We start from the raw sequence: 20,371 nt of genomic DNA, 5'->3' as shown, positions 1-20,371 counted from the left end.
GATACTTGTGCAAGTGGCTTGCCATTGGCCTCAAGGGTGGTTTTCCACAGCCTCATCGAGTTCGCAATGAAGTGTCTTAGAGTCCTGTTGATGTTGTACATCTCTAAGCATTCAGTGATCCATGTGTGCGGCATTGAGTCATATGCTTTCTTGTAATCAATCCAGGTAGTGCACAGGTTGGTGTGTCGGGCTCTGCAGTCTTGGGTGACTGTTCTGTCAACCAGGAGTTGGTGTTTGGCTCCTCTGCTTCCTCTGCCAATGCCCTTCTGTGCTTTGCTCATGTATTGATCCATGTGTCCACTTATCTTAGCCGCGATGATGCCTGACATGAGCTTCCATGTTGTGGAGAGACAGGTTATTGGCCGATAGTTGGATGGGACTGTACCCTGTTAGAATAAAAATGTACATAAGTTATCCCATTTATGTTTTGTTCTAAGTAGCCTTTAAAGTACACAGCAATGCTGCGTGTGTATGTGTGTTATTAAACTTGTGTCTGTGAGATTAACAGGAATGCACCCTGCCATCCTATGACCGACAGCGCAGGCTGACACCGCACCAGATGGTCTCATGAGTTGTGGCTGCCACCAAGGCCGCTCTCACGAGATAGACAGACAACACCACTTTGTTTCTTTTCTTATTGTAGCAGTATATACTTCCCCCACCCCTTAGAAAACTATGTAACAGGGAATCTCCTAAACTGAATAAAAAAGAGGAGGCTGCATGGATGCACTTCAGAGTGAGTAGGAGATGTAACTGAATGCATCTATGCTTACTCTCCTCGAGTAAAACTTAAGTTAATGCCTTTGTCTTTCTTTCCTTGTATATGATTTAAATGTTCTAGGTATCTTGAACCTGACATTAACTTGGTCCTTCGAGCCGGATTCCGACACATCCAGAGTTTCCAGTGGACGCGGAGGATTCCAGGAAAGTCTGTGGCCACAGCGGGCCCCTAGGTGGGCTCACAGGATCCCTTTGAGGGGAACTGGGGTTCCTCCTTGTCGGCTGGAAACCGAGGATTGATGGAATCTGGAGGAGTTAGACGAAAGGCTGAGGACGGCGGAGTCCTGTCGCTGACTTAAATTCCGTGAGTAGGTTTTAAGTTAAAAACCTGTGTGACTGCGGCTGTTAGCGCGTCAAAAGGGAAACCTTTGTGACTGCAGCTGTTAGCGCGTCAAAAGGAAATCCTTTGTGACTGCGGTTGTTTAGCGCGTCAAAAGAAAAGCCCTGAGGATTCTAGACCCTATCAGGCAAGAGAATAATTTGGGTGGGACGGTGGAATCCCCTTTTAGTGAGACTAAAAGTTAAAACTCCATGGTAAATTAGTAGGCCTCAAAAGTGTGCGAAAAAGACGTCTGTAAATAAGTAAATAGGAGTGTGAATGATTGTGTGAGTGAACGGAGACAGGAATACCATTTGGTATTTTTTTTCTCATACCAAAGCAGTGGGAAAGAAAGCAATAAACCTTACAGGAAGCAAAGGCAAGAATTCTCCACTGGAAAGAGTTGAAGTGAGAATTACCTGGAAAGGTATTTTAATTATTGCCCCACTGATAAAATATTTGGATAAATGGGTAAAAGATTACGGGTTTAATGGTAAACTAAACGTCAAAACAATTAAGCTACTACAGGAAACAATACAAAACAACACTAACAAAGATCCTAAAAAGATGAAAAAGTCAGGTTATGAGGAAACCAAATATTGGATAAAAGTAGCTGAAAAACGTGAAGCTGGAGAGAGAGACAGAAAAAAGAGGGAAAAAATAGGAGAAGTAGATGAGAAAACTGAAAAAAAAACAACAAGTAATGTTTCACAGACAGGAGGATGATGAGACAGGGCCGGTAGGAAGAAGGGCAGAACAGAGAAATGAGGAATTTGCCTCAGGGGGACCTCCTCCTACAGCTCGACTATACCCTGATATTCCCCAAGAAGACCCCCCTGAGTATGATATCACGCCTCCCAGAGCACTAAGATCAACCCAAGGTACTGCAGGCCTCGGAGGGTCTAAGAAACTGGGAGCAGTTTTTTCCCCAACTAATCCTCCAACCATTGACATAAAAGTAGCAGATGAGTATCCTATGATACAAGTAGCTAATCCAAATACGAATGAAGGCCAACCACCAACAATCCTTGTTTATAGAACTTGGAACATGAATGATGTTAAAAAAGCCTTAGAGGGCATAACTTCACACAAAGAAGATGTCACGCAATTTGTAATTGACATGGAAAATGTGCGAAAATCCTATCATCTAAAATGGACAAGAAGTCCAACAAATCTGGATGTGTGCTCTGGGACCAGATTGGCATAACGTTAGAGGAGATTGGAATCCTCTGAACACAGCAGGTGACGCTCCTCTTCCATGGGACAGCCAACAAATGGCAGTAGGAGTAAACGGTCTGGCAACCAGAGCCACAGCCAGGTTTAAACAAAAAGCAAATTACACTGAAATAGGCAGAGCAAGACAAAAAGATGATGAAACTTTTGATGACTATAGAAACCGCATGACTACAGTGTTTAAAATCCATTCGGGACTGACTGACGACAATAATGACCAGAAGATAGGTAAAGAGAAAAGCAGAATTAGCCCAGGAAGACATCCTTGTCTTAAAAGGTTCAGGGCTACCTTATTACTACTATTCTTTAGATGTCCCAAATAAGCCCCCACACGACACTGCAACTGCATTAATGACAGAGGGAAGACAAGTTATTTCCAGACCACAAGACAAAATGGAGGAAGGAAATTTGCATGTCACTTTATGGTTCAAAATCACTCCAGGACCAGACACAGAGTATGAAGCAAAATTAGACAGAGCGACACCTGTTAAAATCACAATAGATTACATTTATTCGGATGCAGAAAATACTGCCGTTGCAGGTGTAGTCATACCAGATAACTTAAAACCACTAAACAGGATGTGGCTCCCATCCCATATTTCGCTGTACAAAAATGAAAACTTGCAGTGGAAAGACCTGGGGAAGCTGGTTCAGCAAGCCAAAGCGGCAACTGACTGGACAGCGACCTCCGTCAACACATGGACAAGCGCGTCCACAGGCCTGACTAAAAAAGCACTGTTTTGGTCAGTCCAAGTCCAAAAAGGCGTGCACCTCCGTGGTGCTAGTGTAAAAAATTGACATGTGTTTTTTACTCAGGAAGAAGAAAAGCTAATTCAAAGTGTTCCTGACTCATTATGGTCCAAGGGACCAACAGATGTAGGGCTAGTTAAAGGAGCATTACCTGTCCAGATTAGACCTAAGACAGAATACCGTCCTTGTGTGAAACAATATCCACTAAAAGCAGATGCACATGAAGGCATTAAACCAGTGATTAAAGATCTGATAGCTGCAGGAGTCATTATAAAGTGTGACGATTCACCATGTAATGCACCAATATTTCCAGTAAAAAAACAAGCACCCTCAGTGGGTTGGCGAATGGTACAAGATCTGCAGGCTGTAAATAATGCTGTAATACAAAGAGCACCTTGTGTGCCTGATCCGCACACCCTTTTGAACTCATTAAGACCAGATGCTAAAGTCTTTACTGTAGTTGACATCAGCAATGCATTCTTTTCAGTCCCAGTGGACAAAGATAGTCAGTTTTGGTTTGCTTTTACTTACGGAGGTCAACGTTATACATATACCAGATTGCCCCAAGGATATTGTGAAAGTCCCACAATATACTCACAAGTGATGAGTGCTAGCATGGCTAAGTTCCAACCCCCAGGAAACAGTCAAGTTTTGTTGTATGTAGATGACATACTTTTAGCTTCTCCAGACAAAGACATCTGTAAAAAAAAGACTCCATAGCACTGTTGACACATTTAGCTGAACAAGACCACTATAATATCTGAAAATTCAGTTTGAGTAGAATGTGGGTATTAAAGTAAAATCTAGGCTAGTTTTTATTAAACAGAAGTAAGGTGTTTGGCTGTACTTAGCTTAGTGTTTGAGATCGACATACTGTATCTTGCTCGTCCAGAATAACTAACATTTTTAGGTTTTTCCTGGCCTATGAAAGATGCCTCTTGTTTCTCTTACTGTTTTACAGTGCAATTATTTCTCAAAGTAACCCTTAATATCTAGTGTTTTGTTGTTTTTGTGCCATATTCAGAAAAGTGGCATTTGTCGGGCTGATTTAGGGACTGGCTCCTAATAGCAGGTTGTGAACTTTCACCTTCACTGTAATGAAGTGTTATGGAAAGAGGACAGGCTCCTACACTAAAAGTGCTATTACGATATTATATTTTTTAGAAAAGCTGCCAGATTGTTGCATTTTCTTGGTTTCATAAAGGTGAACTTTAAAATGTAGTCAAAGTGTCCTTTCTATTTTAAAACGTGGTTGATTAGTTGAGAGAGACTTGGCATATTTTAATGAAATTGGCACCGTGAGTGTCATTTTTACTTTGTAGAAGCTGCAGAAGCAGTAAACCTCCAATACTAGAAACCCGGCTTATCTGTCTGTTGTGGTATTCAAACTGTGAACAGGTGCACTCATTGAAAATACAGAATGACTTATTATTCGCCTGCATAGGTCTGAATATGTTTTAAACTGAGAGTATTGATTCATCTAGATTTAAATCTTTGAGTAACTGGTGGATGTTGTAGTGGCCAGTATTAATGTTCCATTAATAAGTGATACAGTGAAAAATATTATAAAATAAATAATATTGTGCATTTAATGAAAAGTGACCAAAGATGAGATATTAAAAGCTGAACAATTATCCTCACACTACTCTGCCCAAGCTGCAGAGATAGTGGCTCTAACAGAGGCATGTAAATTAATGAAGAATAAAGATGCTACTATCTATACAGATAGTCAATATGCCTTTGCTACAGTCCATACTTTTGCACAGTATTGGCAAAATAGAGGAATGATCACATCTACAGGGAAACCAGTAACACATGCAGACCTCTTATCTAACCTGCTCAAGGCAGTAGTGTTACCTAAACACCTCGCAGTTTGTAAATGTGCAGCTCATACCTCAGGGACAGATCAAGTATCACTAGGGAATGCATTTGCAGACAAAACAGCTAAACAAGCAGCCGAGGGACAGATAAAAGTGCTTATGCTGACCTCGGACACTGTTATGACTGATACAACACTCCAAGACATGCAACAACAAGCACCACAGAAAGAAAAGGATTTGTGGGTAAAACACGGAGCACAACTACAAAATGACATCTATGTATGACCAGAGAAAAAAACAATCCTTCCACACAACCTATACAAATGGGCTGCAATATTGAGCCATGGTGTTACACATGTCTCAACAGGAGGGATGGTGGGACAGATAAAACAACATTACACAACCTATGGATTTAACTCTTATTCAAAACATTTTTGTAGAGCATACTTGACCTGTGCTAAGCACAATTCTCAGGGAAACTTAAGACCTAGAAGAGGGCATTTCCCTTCACCACAGTATCCGTTTCAAGCAATACATATGGATTTTATAGAGTTAAATCAGAGTGAAGGAAAAAAGTATTGTCTGGTCATAATAGATGCCTTCTCTAAATGGGTAGAGCTGTTTCCAACCAAACACCCAGACGCATTAACAGTGGCAAAAGCGTTATGTAAAGACATAATACCCCGTTATGGAATTCCGGAAAAACTTTATAGTGATAATGGAGCACATTTTGTAAACCAATTGATCAAAAAGATAGGAATAATGTTTCACATTAATCTAAAAAACCATTGCGCATATCACCCTTAAAGTGCAGGATTAGTGGAACGAATGAATGGCACTATAAAAAAACGTTTAAAGAAATGTATTGAAGAAACAAGGAGACCTTGGACTCAGTGCATAGATTTAGTGAAAATGTACATCAACATAACAGCAACTTCAGGTTTAACTCCATATGAAATGTTGTTTGGTAGACCATACAGGCTGCCACAGTTTAAAAATCAATGGGAGCTGAGTGAAGAAACCAACCTAGCAGACCATATGAGAAAAATGTTAGAAAAACAAAAAGGAAAACAAGCTGATGAAAATCCTTCTGTTTCTCAACAGGAGATCCAATTAGTGGGACCAGGCGATTGGGTGCTGATAATGAAGCATTAAGAGAAAACATTGGCACTCTCCCAAGTGGGAAGGGACTTATCAGGTATTGTTGAACACTCCCACAGCCATAAAAATAGCTGAAAGATCCACGTGGGTACATCTTACTCATTGCAAAAAGGTCATCTCCTCCGACAGTTCCGCAGAGAAAAGTGACTCACAGTCTGATAATAGAGTGGACTCAGGTGTGTAGAACCTGAGTAGACTCGAAAGTCAGTGAAGTATTTCCAAGACACCAGACTCATAGAGGACACTCTCGGGGAAGATGGCGACTAGATGGATAAGCGATGCAATTAGGTGCTGGGGAGTGACAATTGTATTCATATTAATTTTTCTTTTTACCTGGTACTTATGGGAAGCTCCTGGAACTTCCCTAAATAGCACTCATGTTCCACCCACTTCATCCCAAGGTATCACCCAACCACATGCTAGAGTAAAACGTAGAGTAGGCTAGTATATACAAATAACCAGTACAATGCCCAGTGAGTGGAGACAGAAACGCTCCTCCTGGTGCTCTGAAACCGATCCTACCTATATAGATGCTATAGGAGTTCCTCGCGGCATACCAGGCGAGTACAAGATAGCAGATCAGGTGGCTGCAGGGTTTGAGTCCCTGTTCTGTTGGTGGTGCACGATTAACAAAAACGTAGACCGAATCAATTACATCCATTATAACGTACAGAAATTGGGCAATTGGACACAGAGTGGATTTGAGGCTGTTCATGGACAGCTTTCCTCTATGTCACTGATGGCATTCCAGAACCGCATAGCTCTTGACATGTTGCTTGCAGAGAAAGGAGGTGTGTGTGCTATGTTCAGAGAGCAATGCTGCACCTTCATTCCTAACAACACTGCAGCGGATGGCAGTCTCACCAAGGCCATAGAAGGGTTGAAAACTCTGAATGGTAAGATGATGGTCAATCTGGTGTAGACGCCACTATGTGGGACTCTTGGTTGGCTGCTTTTGGGAAATACCGAACCCTGGTGTCCTCAATTCTAATATCTCTAGCAGTCTTTGCTGCAATATTGACCTTATGTGGATGTTGTTGTATTCCGTGCCTACGTTCTTTGTCTACTCGTCTCATCACCACAGCAATTTCACCTATGGAGGACCGCTTAAACCAGATGTATCCACTCCTGCAACAAAACCGAGATAACGATGAAGACACAGATGACGAATCAGAATATTTGCCTGATTTGTTCCCTGATCCAGGTGACTATGAGTCGCCCCTGTAAGTAACCTAACACACACTCTGAGTGTAAACATTTTGCCAGACTCATAAAAATGATCTTGTAGTCGAAAATCTAGCGAAGAGACTGATTGAGTGATATGAGAATTTGAGAACAAAATGTGATAAACAGGAGGGAAATGTTAGAAAAAATATGTACATAAGTTATCCCATTTATGTTTTGTTCTTAGTAGCCTTTAAAGTACACAGCAATGCTGCGTGTGTATGTGTGTTATTAAACTTGTGTCTGTGAGATTAACAGGAATGCACCCTGCCATCCTATGACCGACAGCGCAGGCTGACACCGCACCAGATGGTCTCATGAGTTGTGGCTGCCACCAAGGCCGCTCTCACGAGATAGACAGACAACACCACTTTGTTTCTTTTCTTATTGTAGCAGTATATACTTCCCCCACCCCTTAGAAAACTATGTAACAGGGAATCTCCTAAACTGAATAAAAAAGAGGAGGCTGCATGGATGCACTTCAGAGTGAGTAGGAGATGTAACTGAATGCATCTATGCTTACTCTCCTCGAGTAAAACTTAAGTTAATGCCTTTGTCTTTCTTTCCTTGTATATGATTTAAATGTTCTAGGTATCTTGAACCTGACATACCCTTTGCAGGATCCTTCAGGATCAGGATTGATCCAGTAGGTGTGGATCCTGTCAGGACCTGGTGCTGTCCAGTTCTTCATACCTGAGACTCTTTCTTGGATGTCTGCCGCTGTGATGGTGACTGGATTCTGTTCAGGGAGGTTGCTGTGGTCCTTTCTCAGGGCGGCCAGCCACTGTGCATCGCTGTTGTGTGATGCCTCCCTTTCCCATATACTTTTCCAGTACTGTTCCGTTTCCAGCCTTGGTGGGTCTGCTCTGCTGTTATTACCCTGCCATTGAGCATACATTTTCGCAGGTTGAGTTGCGAACAGCCGGTTTATTCTTCTGGCTTCATTATCTCTTTAGGTGGCTTCATTATCTCTTTAGGCGGCTAGTATCTCTCTTTAGGCAGCTAGCCAAGGCTTGGAGTCTTTGTTTGGCTGTTTCGAGTGCTTCAGGTATGGGCATCTGGTTGTACTTCTTGGGTACTTGCTTTCTCATTGCACCTCTCTCAGCCTCTGTCAGTTGGCTCACTTCTCTCCGGGCCTCCTTGATTTTTGCCTCCAACCTTCGTTTCCATGGTGGGTATTGTCTCTCATGGCTCCCATGGTTGCTCTTGTAGCCAAGCATCTCTAGGATCACTGCTGCTGAGGAGTATATCAGTTCATTGGTTTCAATGATGGTTGTGGTAGGGATCGCTCTCAATGCTGCATTCACATCTTCTAGGAGACTTTCTGATGGTACTTCACTTAGCCGTTGTAGTTGGCGTCGGGGTTGCCTTGTATTCATCCTCGCCATGATCTTATCTTTCAGGTCAGTCGCTGCCTCGTTCAGCGTGATTTCTCTTGGGGCTTCGTACCCAATCTCTGGTTGGGGAGCTGCTGGTTGCTCCCCTCTGACCTGTAGTCCTGGCTCCCCCTTGTTGTACCTCGTCAATCTCAAGTTGTGATAGCAGTTGCCGCTTGTGGATGTTGGAACACTGAGCTACTAGTTGCTTCGCCGTAAGCCTTGATTGTGGGTTTCGAAGTAACCATTCATCCCACATCCTGTGCATGTAACCCCTCTGACTAGGGTTACTAGGGTTATTCTCATTTAAAACTCTGTGTAATGTTAAGAATAGCATTCTTTTTTAGGATGATGGCTACAGATTAACAGCTTGCTGACTGTGGTTTTCTGAATAGAAAAGATCCTTGTACAAGATGCTTTTGATCCTCCAATGTTTTAATAACTGCCAAATTAAGGAATAGACTTTTCTTTTGCAAATAAACGAAAGCGCTGACAGTATGACCATCAAATATTTTCTTTTTTTAACCCTTCTCTACCAGAGTATAAACTGCTTAACAAAATACATCTCAATAAACTGTGTGTGAACTGTCCTGTCCATAATTGTGAAGTGCTAGCATGTTCCCGGCTGGCTAGTGAATTGGCCGTTAGTTTGGCGACTACAGTGGCTCACCAACAAGGCCTGAGAATTGTTCCGAGGCTTTACTGTTATTCATAGTGAGAGTCAGTTGTGATATAACTTCAATCACTCTGTAAACTACTTTGAATTTTTAAATGTTTGAGAACAGGAAAAATAATTATACTAGAAATACTACAAATTACTAGTTAGCTATGACGGTATGATATTTTCTACACATTTATGCATAAAACTACACCTCTAAAATGAGGAGGCTTGGTTGTTACATGACAAAGACACACTATGGAAAATAAGCATTACCTGCATTTGTAATGACGGTGCAAATCAGTGCACATGATTATAAAAAATTACTGACTGAAAGCAGAGTGAGACTAGTCCAAGTGATGTGATTGGGTCCTAACTTTATCCTAACAGCATTATTGTATGATGTCAAATACATTACTTCTTATTAAATAAGTGCGCTATGAGCTTGAAGTAACCCTACAAACACATTACATAATGGCAACATTGCACTTTGGTCATTATTTGGTAAGTTGCAACATTACCAACAGGTGATGCTGTGACAACGTTGCTCTATTGTCACAAAATAACCAGTCCTCGTGGAGACTGTTCTGCAATGTTGCAGTAATGTTATAGAATGACGTAATTTAATAACGTAACAACGACATTATATCACAGTCCTCATCCTTACTTCATTAGAACCTGGTACACCAAGGTGTTTTGATGCCCAGAGTAGAATTTTATACACTTTGGGAGTAGAATGGGCATAAAATATACTTCTCAGGTTGCACCATCTGTCTTGGTGCTGAGAGTCTCTGTTGACTGAGTCTTTCCCGTCCGCTCCTGAGTTAGGTTTCGATTCGTCATCAGATCGGCCACTCCTTCTCATTGGTTGAATGCAGCCTCCTCTCTTTGAAAGAAGCCGTGACGATTACAGTTTAAAGAAGAAGGTTACAGTTGGCTGCATGACAACAAAGATGTTGGATTTTCAGCTATCTCTACCAATTCCGCAGGACTGTGGGTAAGAAACCATCAAATGAATAATATTCAAGTTTGTTTTGTTTTAATTCTCATTTTAATGTGGGGTTCCTAACTGAAATGTAGTTCACCGCTTGAAAAAGACAAAAATACTCAACACTGATAATGTTAAAATCATTGGTCTATGGTTGTTTCTGTCCTGGAACTACTACAATACAAGACAATGTATATTTTACTGACAAGCAGCTTTGAGTGTATTAATTTAGTTCTTGTACACTTTAATCAGAAATACTTTATTGATCCCCGAGGGGAAACTCTTTTGTTACAGCAGCTCACCTTTACGTCAGTGCACACAGGAATAGAAGTACTAGCAAAAAATATAATAATAATAATAATAATAATAATATATAATACAGGTCAGAAAATAAATTAAGTACCAAGTGGGTATAAGTATAAAATAAATAAGTCTGACGTACCAAGTAGTGATAATAATACGGTATGAGGTAATAGTGCATGAACTGTCAAGTTCAGTGTAGCTTATTAAGATTATAATGAGACGGAGGATATTGCACAGCAGTAATAGAGGTATGAGTAATATCAATTATTAGGGAATTATAAACTAAATTATTGCACAGGAGTATTACACAGAATATTGCACAATTATGCCAAGTATTGCAGAGATGTAATGATCAATGTCCAGGTTAATGACTTAGGGTCATATAGACTACACGTGTGATGGCCACAGGCAGGAATAACTTCCTTTGGCGCATTTTGGGGGATGAGTCTTCTGCTGAAGGTACTCCTTTGTTTGACCAGCACATCATGGAGTGGGTGGGAGACACTGGGTGTGGATGCAGTTCAGCAGGAAGATGATGGCATCCTCAACTCCCAGCCAGTGCTGGTAGGCAAACTGAAGGGTGTCCAGGAGGGGTCTGACCATGGGCCGCAGCTGTTCCAGCACCAGTCTCTCCAGGGTCTTCATTATGTGGGAGGTCAGTGCCACCGGTCTGTAGTCCTTGGAGCCACTGGGACGCAGCGTCTTCAGCACAGGAACGAGACAAGATGTCTTCCACAGAACAGGGACCCTTTGAAGACTCAGGCTCAGGTTGAAGACATGTTGAAGGACTCCACATAGCTGGGGGCACAGGCTTTTAGCACCCCAGGGCTAACTCCATCGGGGCCTGCAGCCTTGTTTGAGTGGAGTTTCATCAGCTGTCCTCTCACCTGGTCAGTAGTCAGGCACACAGCAGAGGTTGCAGGTGGGGGAGTTGGGGAGTCATTAGTCAGAAGAGGGCCATTAGCCTGATGGGGAGGGGAGAGCAGTGGACACAGAGGAGTCTGAGGGCCGACAGCAGCTGAGTTAGAGGGGGGACGAGCAGGAGCCGGTGTGTCGAATCTGTTAAAGAACAGATTAAGTTGGCCCTGTCCAAGCTGCCTTCAACTCCTCTGCTGCCAAGCTAGTGATACTCTTCATGCCGCTCCAGACCTCTCTCATGTTGTTCTGCTGACTCCACTCCAGCTTCCTCCTGTACTTCTCCTTGGCCTCCCTGATCTTTACCTTCAGGTCAGCCTGGATTTCCCTCACCTCCTCCCTATCACCATCAGTAAAGGCCCTCCTCTTGGCATTCAGGATGTCCTTGATGTCCTTTGTTACCCACGGTTTGTTATTTGGATAACAATGGACAATCTTAGTTGGGAAATTGCTGTCTACACAGAAGTTAATGTAGCCAGTGATGCACTCAGTAAGCCCGTCAATGTCCTCTCCATCAGGCTCACAGACTGCATCCCAGTTTTTCACCTCAAAACATTCCTGCAGTGTCTCATAGGCCTCCTCTGACCATCTCCCCACTGTCCTTGTGGTCGCAGGCTGCCTTTTAACCAGAGGCACATAGCAGGGTTTGAGGTGAACCAGGTTGTGGTCTGACCTACCCAGGAGGGGAGGGGGAAGATCTGTATGCGTCCTCAACGTTAGCATACAGCAGGTCCAGTGTCTTCTCCTCTCTAGTAGGAGAACTCACATACTGGGTAAAATTAGTCTGTGTTATTGAAACACTGACATGGTTGAAGTCATCCGAGATTAATATGAGTGCACTCGGGTGTTGAGTCTGGAGTTGTGCTATGGCGGTGTGAATGGCGTTGCACGACGATGCCGGATTAGCACAAGGGAGGATGTAAACAGCCACAACAATGGTATTTGAGAATTCACGTGGCAGATAATATGGCCGGAGTCCCACAGCTAACAGTTCAATGTCCGGGCTACAGATACTCTGCTTGACAGTAGCGTGACCAGGGTTACACCATCTGTTGTTAACTAGAACAGCAAGCCCACCGCCTTTCCGCTCCCAGTGTGATCCCTGTCGGCCCAAACAGTCTGAAAGACGTAGATGGAAACGTTATGGTCCGGGATATCCTGGTGTAGCCATGTCTCTGAGAAGCACATCAAACAGCTGATATGCAACGATGCCCTGACCGAGTAGCAGGAGAAGAAGTTCCATGGCGAAAAAAAGTACTAAAACACTTTCTACTCTCATTTTCGTAAAGAGCGTAGTTTAAATTATACTTACACACAAGTTACCCAAGTTTAGAAGGAAAAGGAAAGCTAAAAGTAAGACGAGATGGAGCTACGGCAAAAGGCAGCATGCAGGCTGGCGCATGAGCCTAATGGCATTTGGTGACGTCAAGAAATTGCAATGACGGTGATGACATAATTTTATGAGAAATATACTAAGGAAGAGGTAGTCATGATATTGTGTCAATATGCTGCAGTTGATGCTTATGATGGTGGTAGAGGTCATGATTATGTTGATGAGAGGTACTGCATATTATGCTAGCACTTATGCTTTGGGGGACCTGCTATGGACATTGCACTAGTGCAAATCGCCCTTTTTATGTTGTTTCTGTATCTAGTTTTGTATGTTTATGTCTCATAATCTGTACTATAGTTATACTTCCTGCGGCACATATTGCCTCCCTAGAAATGTAACTTGCACCTGATCTCAATGGCATTTGGGCTTGATGTGTATTTTTTACTGATGCACTGAGTATCTTTGAAAATAAATTTTGAGGTCATGAATTACAGAACCAATGGCATTTCAATGGTAGGATAGTATAGAGATTAAATTACAACACCATGATATGCCTTTTTAATACACAAATCTAAATGTATGGTCAGGGTTTAGTAAGTAAGTGACCAATCAGCAATGTTGTAGAACGGTAAATAACGTAATAAGTGTAAACAACGTCTCAGCAACATAAATCTATAACGTTATGATAGACGGATTCACAACGTTGTGTGAGGACTGTCTGCCGACTTGTTACGTATCCACAACATTTGTGACGTTGCAGCAACAGGGCCCTGGTCTTACTTTTTTATGTAATTAGATTTGTAAAGCAGATGTTATGATACCAAAAGAGGACGTTAATAGTACATTTTCCCAACTACATTTTGTTTGTAGGGAACCAATAGCTACTGTCCATCATGCTTTAAGAAAATCGTGTAAATTGTTTCAGCTGAGAAGTAGGAGTTTAGTTCAGGGATGAAGGTATTCAACTCCACATGATTTGAAAAATGTGAAAAAAAGAAGATTGCAGTGACCGATGTGCGCTATATTAATGTAGTATCTCGTGTTAAAGAGTTTCCCCTAAGGGATCAATAAAGTATTTCTGATTCAATTGATGCCCAAACAGGCTTACAAGGCAGACTCAATTTCTACTGGTGTATTATTTTATTTTAAAATTGCACTTGACAGCAAATATAGGCTAATTTAATTTTATGCAACCCATATGCACATTGCGCAAGCAAATTTAGTTATTTAAGGCAAGTTATTTTTATTTAATAAAAGTCAAAATTATAGGCTTGGCCTAATAATTCATTTAGTTTTAAAACTTGGATGACTTGCGTTTTGTATTTTTATTTAATTAAGCCTACAGATTCATTTAATTTTACAGATGACTATATTATTTTTCATACGACATAGGCCCTAACAGTAAAAACTCTGACCTGGTTAGTAGGAAGGGTGCAGGCATCCGGTATCGGTCAGCAAGGTGTCGGTTGCGGTCAGAAATGCAAAGGAGAGCAGCCCGGGCCTCCTTCCAAATCCGGCGGCAACAGTGGAGATGGGACTGCACAGATGGAACCACAATCCCGCCTTCCTGGATGAGTTGCAGGTGTGCGGCTTGGAGCAGGTGTGTTGGGTGATGAGTCAGGAGCCCGTGGAGAGAGGGAGTGCCATGCCCACAACACAGAGAGAAACAGACAGAGACAACAGAGAAACTTTACGGCACAGGCACAACTTGGTTATATCCCAGTATTTTCTAATCAACATAGCTAAGACTTTCTTGTCTGTGCCCACAAATAGTGAATTAAGTTCCTTAGGTTAGGCTTAAATGTTCAAATTCCATGAATTTGAGGCTGTGCTATCTACTTGCTTAAAATTTGGCTGAATTTTGTGCTTTGTGGATATCTTCACCAGATCAGCAGTAAAAAGACCACAGACACAGCATAGTCTTCTGTTTTTTTACTTGCCTCAGCATAACAACACAGGTCTGCAGTGAAGGCTACATACACTGGTACAGTCACAGTGGCTTTTTCTTCCCTCCTTCATCATCCCCTACAGAGTATAAATCCATGGCAGCCACATGCTCATTGTTTACCATCTCATTTTGTTTCAGTATTACACTCCACATGATCCCATAAGTAGTCCACGATGAACATCATACAGGCCTGCACCGCAGCCCCCGCCTGGATATAAATTACATAATTATGGTGAATAAAAACATCAAATGGATGCACTATCTGACAAAACATTTCATGAAACACGCTGATACAAAGCATGAGGAATATCAATCCGCAATTTAAGTACTTTTCAGGTTTTCAGGGAGGTGGTTTTGATGATAAATGGGGTGTAGAAATGCAGCTGTGATAGATTGACATCCCATAAAAAATATGTAATCTCGGTTGTTACAGATGCACTGTATGATGTATTGTAGAACATTTTCTTTTTAGAACTGGCATGCAAAAACTTCCACAAACACTAAAGAACTGTCCAAGCAGCTCTTACACCAAGCTACACTATTCCTTTCACCTGAATTTCAAGTTAAAGATACTCATTTAGTTTAAAAAGTATCCAACTGAAGGGATAGAAAACAATAGGATCCTAGCAGCTTTGTGATATCTCTGTGGTCTTGTGCACAGGAGGTGAGGGTATGCCAAGCCCTGAGGCTTATCCTGATTGGATGAGAAGTTACATTATAATTTCAGTGTGGAGACACAGAGAGCTCATTTTGAAGGCAAAGCCTGTATGAAATATTGTATATTGGGAGCAGGTGGGCAGAACCAGATTGATTTATTTTTGATGCTTTTGTGACTAGGATAGCAACAGTGTCTACCCACATGGGTTTAGGTCAGATATACAACAGCAGTCCCACAGTCTACGGCTATGCTAGAGGCTCTGTGAGGCTGTACTTAGGCACAGCGATTCTTTGAGCTAAATGCTAATGTCAGCAGGCTAAATGACAATGCTAACATGCTCATGTTAAGCAGGTATAATGTTAACTATGTTCACCATCTTAGTTTAGTGTGTTAGCATTCTAGCATTTGCCAATTAGCAATTAATACGAAGTATAGCCGAGGTTGATGGGAATGTCATTAGTTTTACAGGTTTTCGTCATAAACCAAAGTATTGGACAAATAAAAATTCTGACCTGGTGATGACACTAGATGAAAATTCAGAGGATCACCGAAGTTGTTACGTATCATCCTGAGGGGAATGAATGAATTCAAATTTCATTCCAATCCATCCAATACTTATATTTCACTCAAAACCAAAAATTTCAACCTCATGGTGATTTATTCAGGAGAACCTTTATTGGTTCAGGGATGTTTCACAGGAACACCGTGATTACAATTACAAACATGTCTGATCTGTTGGACACAGAGCAACTCCCCTGGAGCATTTGGGGCTTGAGAGCCTTGCTCAAAGGCACCTCAGCAATGGTAAAAATGGAGGGGCAAGCACTGCTCTTTCAATGTCCCCACCCAGATTTACTCTGCCAGTACAGGTAGAAAACTGGTGACTTTCTGGGCACAGCCCACTTCTCTAACCTTTAGGTCATGACTACCCAGTTTACTTTTATTATTTATACTTTAATCCAATTTACTGTAAATACACCTGTACTTTCACTTCGATAATATTCTAAATGCTGCTACTCGTATGCTGCTACTACAGTCATATTCGCTGTTGTATCTACATTACAGCCTATAGTTTGATAGTGTGATATGTTTTGAACTCCAAGATTTGGATAAACAGATTTGTTTTTTTAATTTATTTTGGTCCTTACAGTGTATGGACTACAAACTGCAGCAGTATACTTACAGTAGTATTTTGTTTATTAGTGTGAGGATGTACTGTAATGTTTGACTTCAGACAGTCTATTGGTGTGACATAAGTGAGGTTACTGTTTATAGACAGTTTGAAGGCATGAAATTTTAAATAAATTGGACTCTTAGCTGGTAATGGACCATAGATCATGTTAGCCTGATGGTTCCATATATACAAGAGTATTTTGGGTTTGGAAGTCTAAAGCCTGGATGTATGAGGTTTTACTACAAAGTATAATGTGGTGTTATTTGTCAGTGTGAGCTTCTACTGTTAATGGACTGTAGTCTCAGTTCAGCCATCTGTTAGAAGCAGATATACCTCTGCCTGTTGTCCTCAGGCTGCAGCAGAACCAATTGCTTTATTGCAATTGCACCAGTGGATGTGTGTCTGCTCAGATGCAGAGTAGAGGGAAGCCAGATAAATGAATTCCTCTTGGCTAGCTGCTGATATTAACACGCATGTTTCCCTTTGTACCAAGAGAGAAGAGAAAACAAGACAGACAAAGAAAGACAGAGTGAGGAAGAGTGTGGATGTGTTTGTGCTGCAAGAGAAGAAGACAGATGGCAACAGAGACTGTTTCTCAATTTACAGACTTCCTGTGTCCTCCTTGATGATGAGCAAGTTTACTTGGAAACCAACCATTCCGCCCAGTCATATTAATGCTCACATTCCTCGAGGGACTGGCTGAGGAGGTGGAGTTGCAGCCAACTTTGACTCAAGCCTATTAATCAACCCTAAGCCTAAACTACATTATAAATTATTCGAAAGCCTTGTTCTTAGTCTTTCACATCAAACCTGGACAACACGACAGCCAATTCTATTTGTTATAGTATACAGTGCTCCTGGTCCTTATTCTGAAATTTTATTTGAATTCTCAGTTTTTATCAAGTTTAGTCCTTAAAACAGATTAACTAATTATTGTAGGTGATTTTAATAGTAATGTGGACGTTGATAATGATAGCCTTAGAACTGTGTTTGTCTCATTATTAGATTTGATTGCCTTCTGTCAGAGTGTACATAAACCCACTCACTGTTTTAACCACACTCTTGACCTTGTTCTGGTATATGGCATTGAAATTGAACATTTAATAGTCTTCTTCTTAATCCTTCTTTATCGGACCATTATTTAATAACTTTTGAACTCCTATTACTGGACTACACATCATTAGACAAATACTCCTACACTAGAGGTCTATCTGATAGTGCTGTAGCTAAATTCAAGGAAGTGATTCTATCTGCATTTAATTTAGTGCTGTGTCTCATATAACAGGACTCCTATGCTTATTTCAGTCCCTCCCAAATTGATCATCTTGTTGATTGTGCTGCAGGCTCACTGCAAATGACACTCAACTCTGTTGCCTCTCTAAAAAAAGAAGATAATATAACAAAGAAGGTTAGCTCCATGGTATAACCCCCAAACCTGCAAATTAAAGCAAACATTGCGAAAACTTGAAAGTTAATGGCGTTCCACCAATCTGGAAAAATCTCGTTTAGTCTGGCAAGATCGTCTTAAAACATATAAGAAAGCCCTCCGTAATGCCAGAGCAGCATACTACTCATCATTAATAGAGGAAAATAAAAACAACCCCAGGTTTCTTTTCGGCACTGTAGCCAGGCTGACAGAGTCACAACAATATTGAGCCATGTATTCCTATAGCCCTCAGTAGTAACTTCATGAGCTGCTTTAATGATAAAATTTAAATTATTAGAGAAAAAAATTCATCATGTCCTGCCCTCAGCCGGTATCGATTTATCTTCAAACACAGAAACAGCTGTAAAACCTGATATACATTTAGACTGCATTTCTCCTATCGACCTTCTTCAACTAACTTCAACAATTTCTTCATCTAAACCATCAACATGTCTCTTAGACCCCATTCCAACTAGGCTGCTTAAATTACTTTTACCCTTAGTTAGCACTTCTTTACTGGATATGATCAGTCGGTCCTTTTTAACAGGCTATGTCCCACAGTCTTTTAAGGTAACTTTTAAGATAACAGTTTGTGAGGATTTACAGTCAGGATTTAGAGTGAATCATAGCACAGCACTGGTGAAAAATACAGATGACCTTCTAATTGCAAAGCACAAAGGACTTGTCTCTATACTTGTCTTGTTAGATCTTAGTGCTGCATTCAACACCACTGACCATCACATCCTATTACATAGACTGAGACATTCAACTGGCATTAAAGGAACCACACTAAGCTGGTTTAAATCCTTTCAGATCGATCTCAGTTTGTACATGTTAATGATGAATCCTCCAAGCATGCAAGGTTATGTGCTTGGACCAATTCTATTCATCTTATACATGCTTCCTTTAGGCAATATTATTAGGAAAGACTGCATAAACTTTCATTGTTATGCAGATGATACCCAATTATATCTATCGATCAAGCCAGATGAAACAAACCAGTTAGCTAAACTTCAAGCATGCCTTAAGGACATAAAAACCTGGATGACCTGACTGAAGTTATTGTACTTGGCCTCCGAAACACGTTATCTAAAGATATAGTTACTCTAGATGGCATTGCCCTGGCCTCCAGCAACACTGTAAGGAATCTCGGAGTTATCTTTGATCAGTTTTTGTTCTTTAACTCCCACATAAAACAAACCTCAAGGACTGCCTTCTTTCACCTGCTTAACATTGCAAAAATGAGGCACATCCTGTCTCAAAATGATGCCGAAAAACTAGTAATAGTACCCTATTACGCCAATAGAACACTGCAATCCCAGAATGCAGGCTTACTTGTGGTTGCTACAGTCTCAAAGTTTAATGGGAGCCAGAGCCTTCAGCTATCAAGCTCCTCTCCTGTGGAATAAGATCCCAGTTTGAGTTGGGGAGTCAGACACCATCTCCACATTTAAGAGTAGGCTTAAGACTTTGCTCTTTGGTAAAGCTTATAGTTAGGGCTGGTTCAGGTGAGTCCTGAACCACCCCTTAGTTATGGTACTATAGTCCTAGACTGCCGGGAGACTTCCCATGATGCACGGAGCTCATCTCTTCTGCTCTCCCTCTCCATCTGTATGCATTCTTATCCCAATAATGCATTTTTATTAGCTGACAAACACAGGACAGAGAAGTGAGTCGGGTAGTATCTCATGGTAGAGTTGAGACCAGACAGTGAGTGAACCAGGGAAGTGCTGCTTTATAGTGCAGTAGGTTGATTGGTGGCAGGTCTGTTCTATCAGTATTCAGGTGTAGTATCTGATGACTGGTGGGTGGAGCTGGAGGTGTCTGTGTTGGCTCCCTGACAGTACCCCCTCCTCCAGGGGCGGCTCCTGACGCCTGCTGACGGCAACAGGGTTGGCCTCGGCTTCTGGGTGCAGGACGATCCGGATGAGCCCGGTGAAAGTCAGCCAGTAGAGCAGGGTCGAGGATGTCATCTCGCTGAACCCAGGATCTTTCCTCGGGCCCGTATCCTTCCTAGTCAACTAGGTACTTGAGTCGGCTGCCCCGTCGCCGGGAATCCAGGATCTTGTTCACCTGGTAGATCAGGGGTTCTTTGATTACGTCTAGAGGACAAGGTATGGGCGACTCATGGGGTTCTGTGGAAGAGGGAGACCCAGGTTTCAGTAGAGAGACATGAAATAAGGGGTGAATGCGTTACCTCGGGGGGAGCTGGAGCTGGTAGGTGACTTCATTAATCTGCCTCTCGATGGTGAAGGGACCTATGTAGCGGGGACTCAGCTTACGGCAGGGCTGGCGGAGATGTAGG

At 41.8% G+C, this 20,371-nt stretch overlaps 1 protein-coding gene across 1 annotated transcript in view; it reads left to right on the top strand.

Annotated features, from left to right (window-relative positions):
* The first annotated feature begins 434 nt into the window (after positions 1-434).
* LOC122863541 overlaps positions 435-20,371 on the top strand; it is a 314,269-nt gene continuing 294,332 nt past the window's right edge. Inside the window, exon 1 of the mRNA XM_044170119.1 lies at positions 435-1,084. The gene's annotated coding sequence lies outside the window, so the exon portion shown is untranslated. The remainder of the gene's footprint in view (positions 1,085-20,371) is intronic.

The sequence above is a fragment of the Siniperca chuatsi genome, linkage group LG16 (assembly GCF_020085105.1).
Source record: "Siniperca chuatsi isolate FFG_IHB_CAS linkage group LG16, ASM2008510v1, whole genome shotgun sequence".
NCBI lineage: Eukaryota > Metazoa > Chordata > Actinopteri > Centrarchiformes > Sinipercidae > Siniperca > Siniperca chuatsi.
This window is presented reverse-complemented; position numbering and strand designations above follow the sequence as displayed.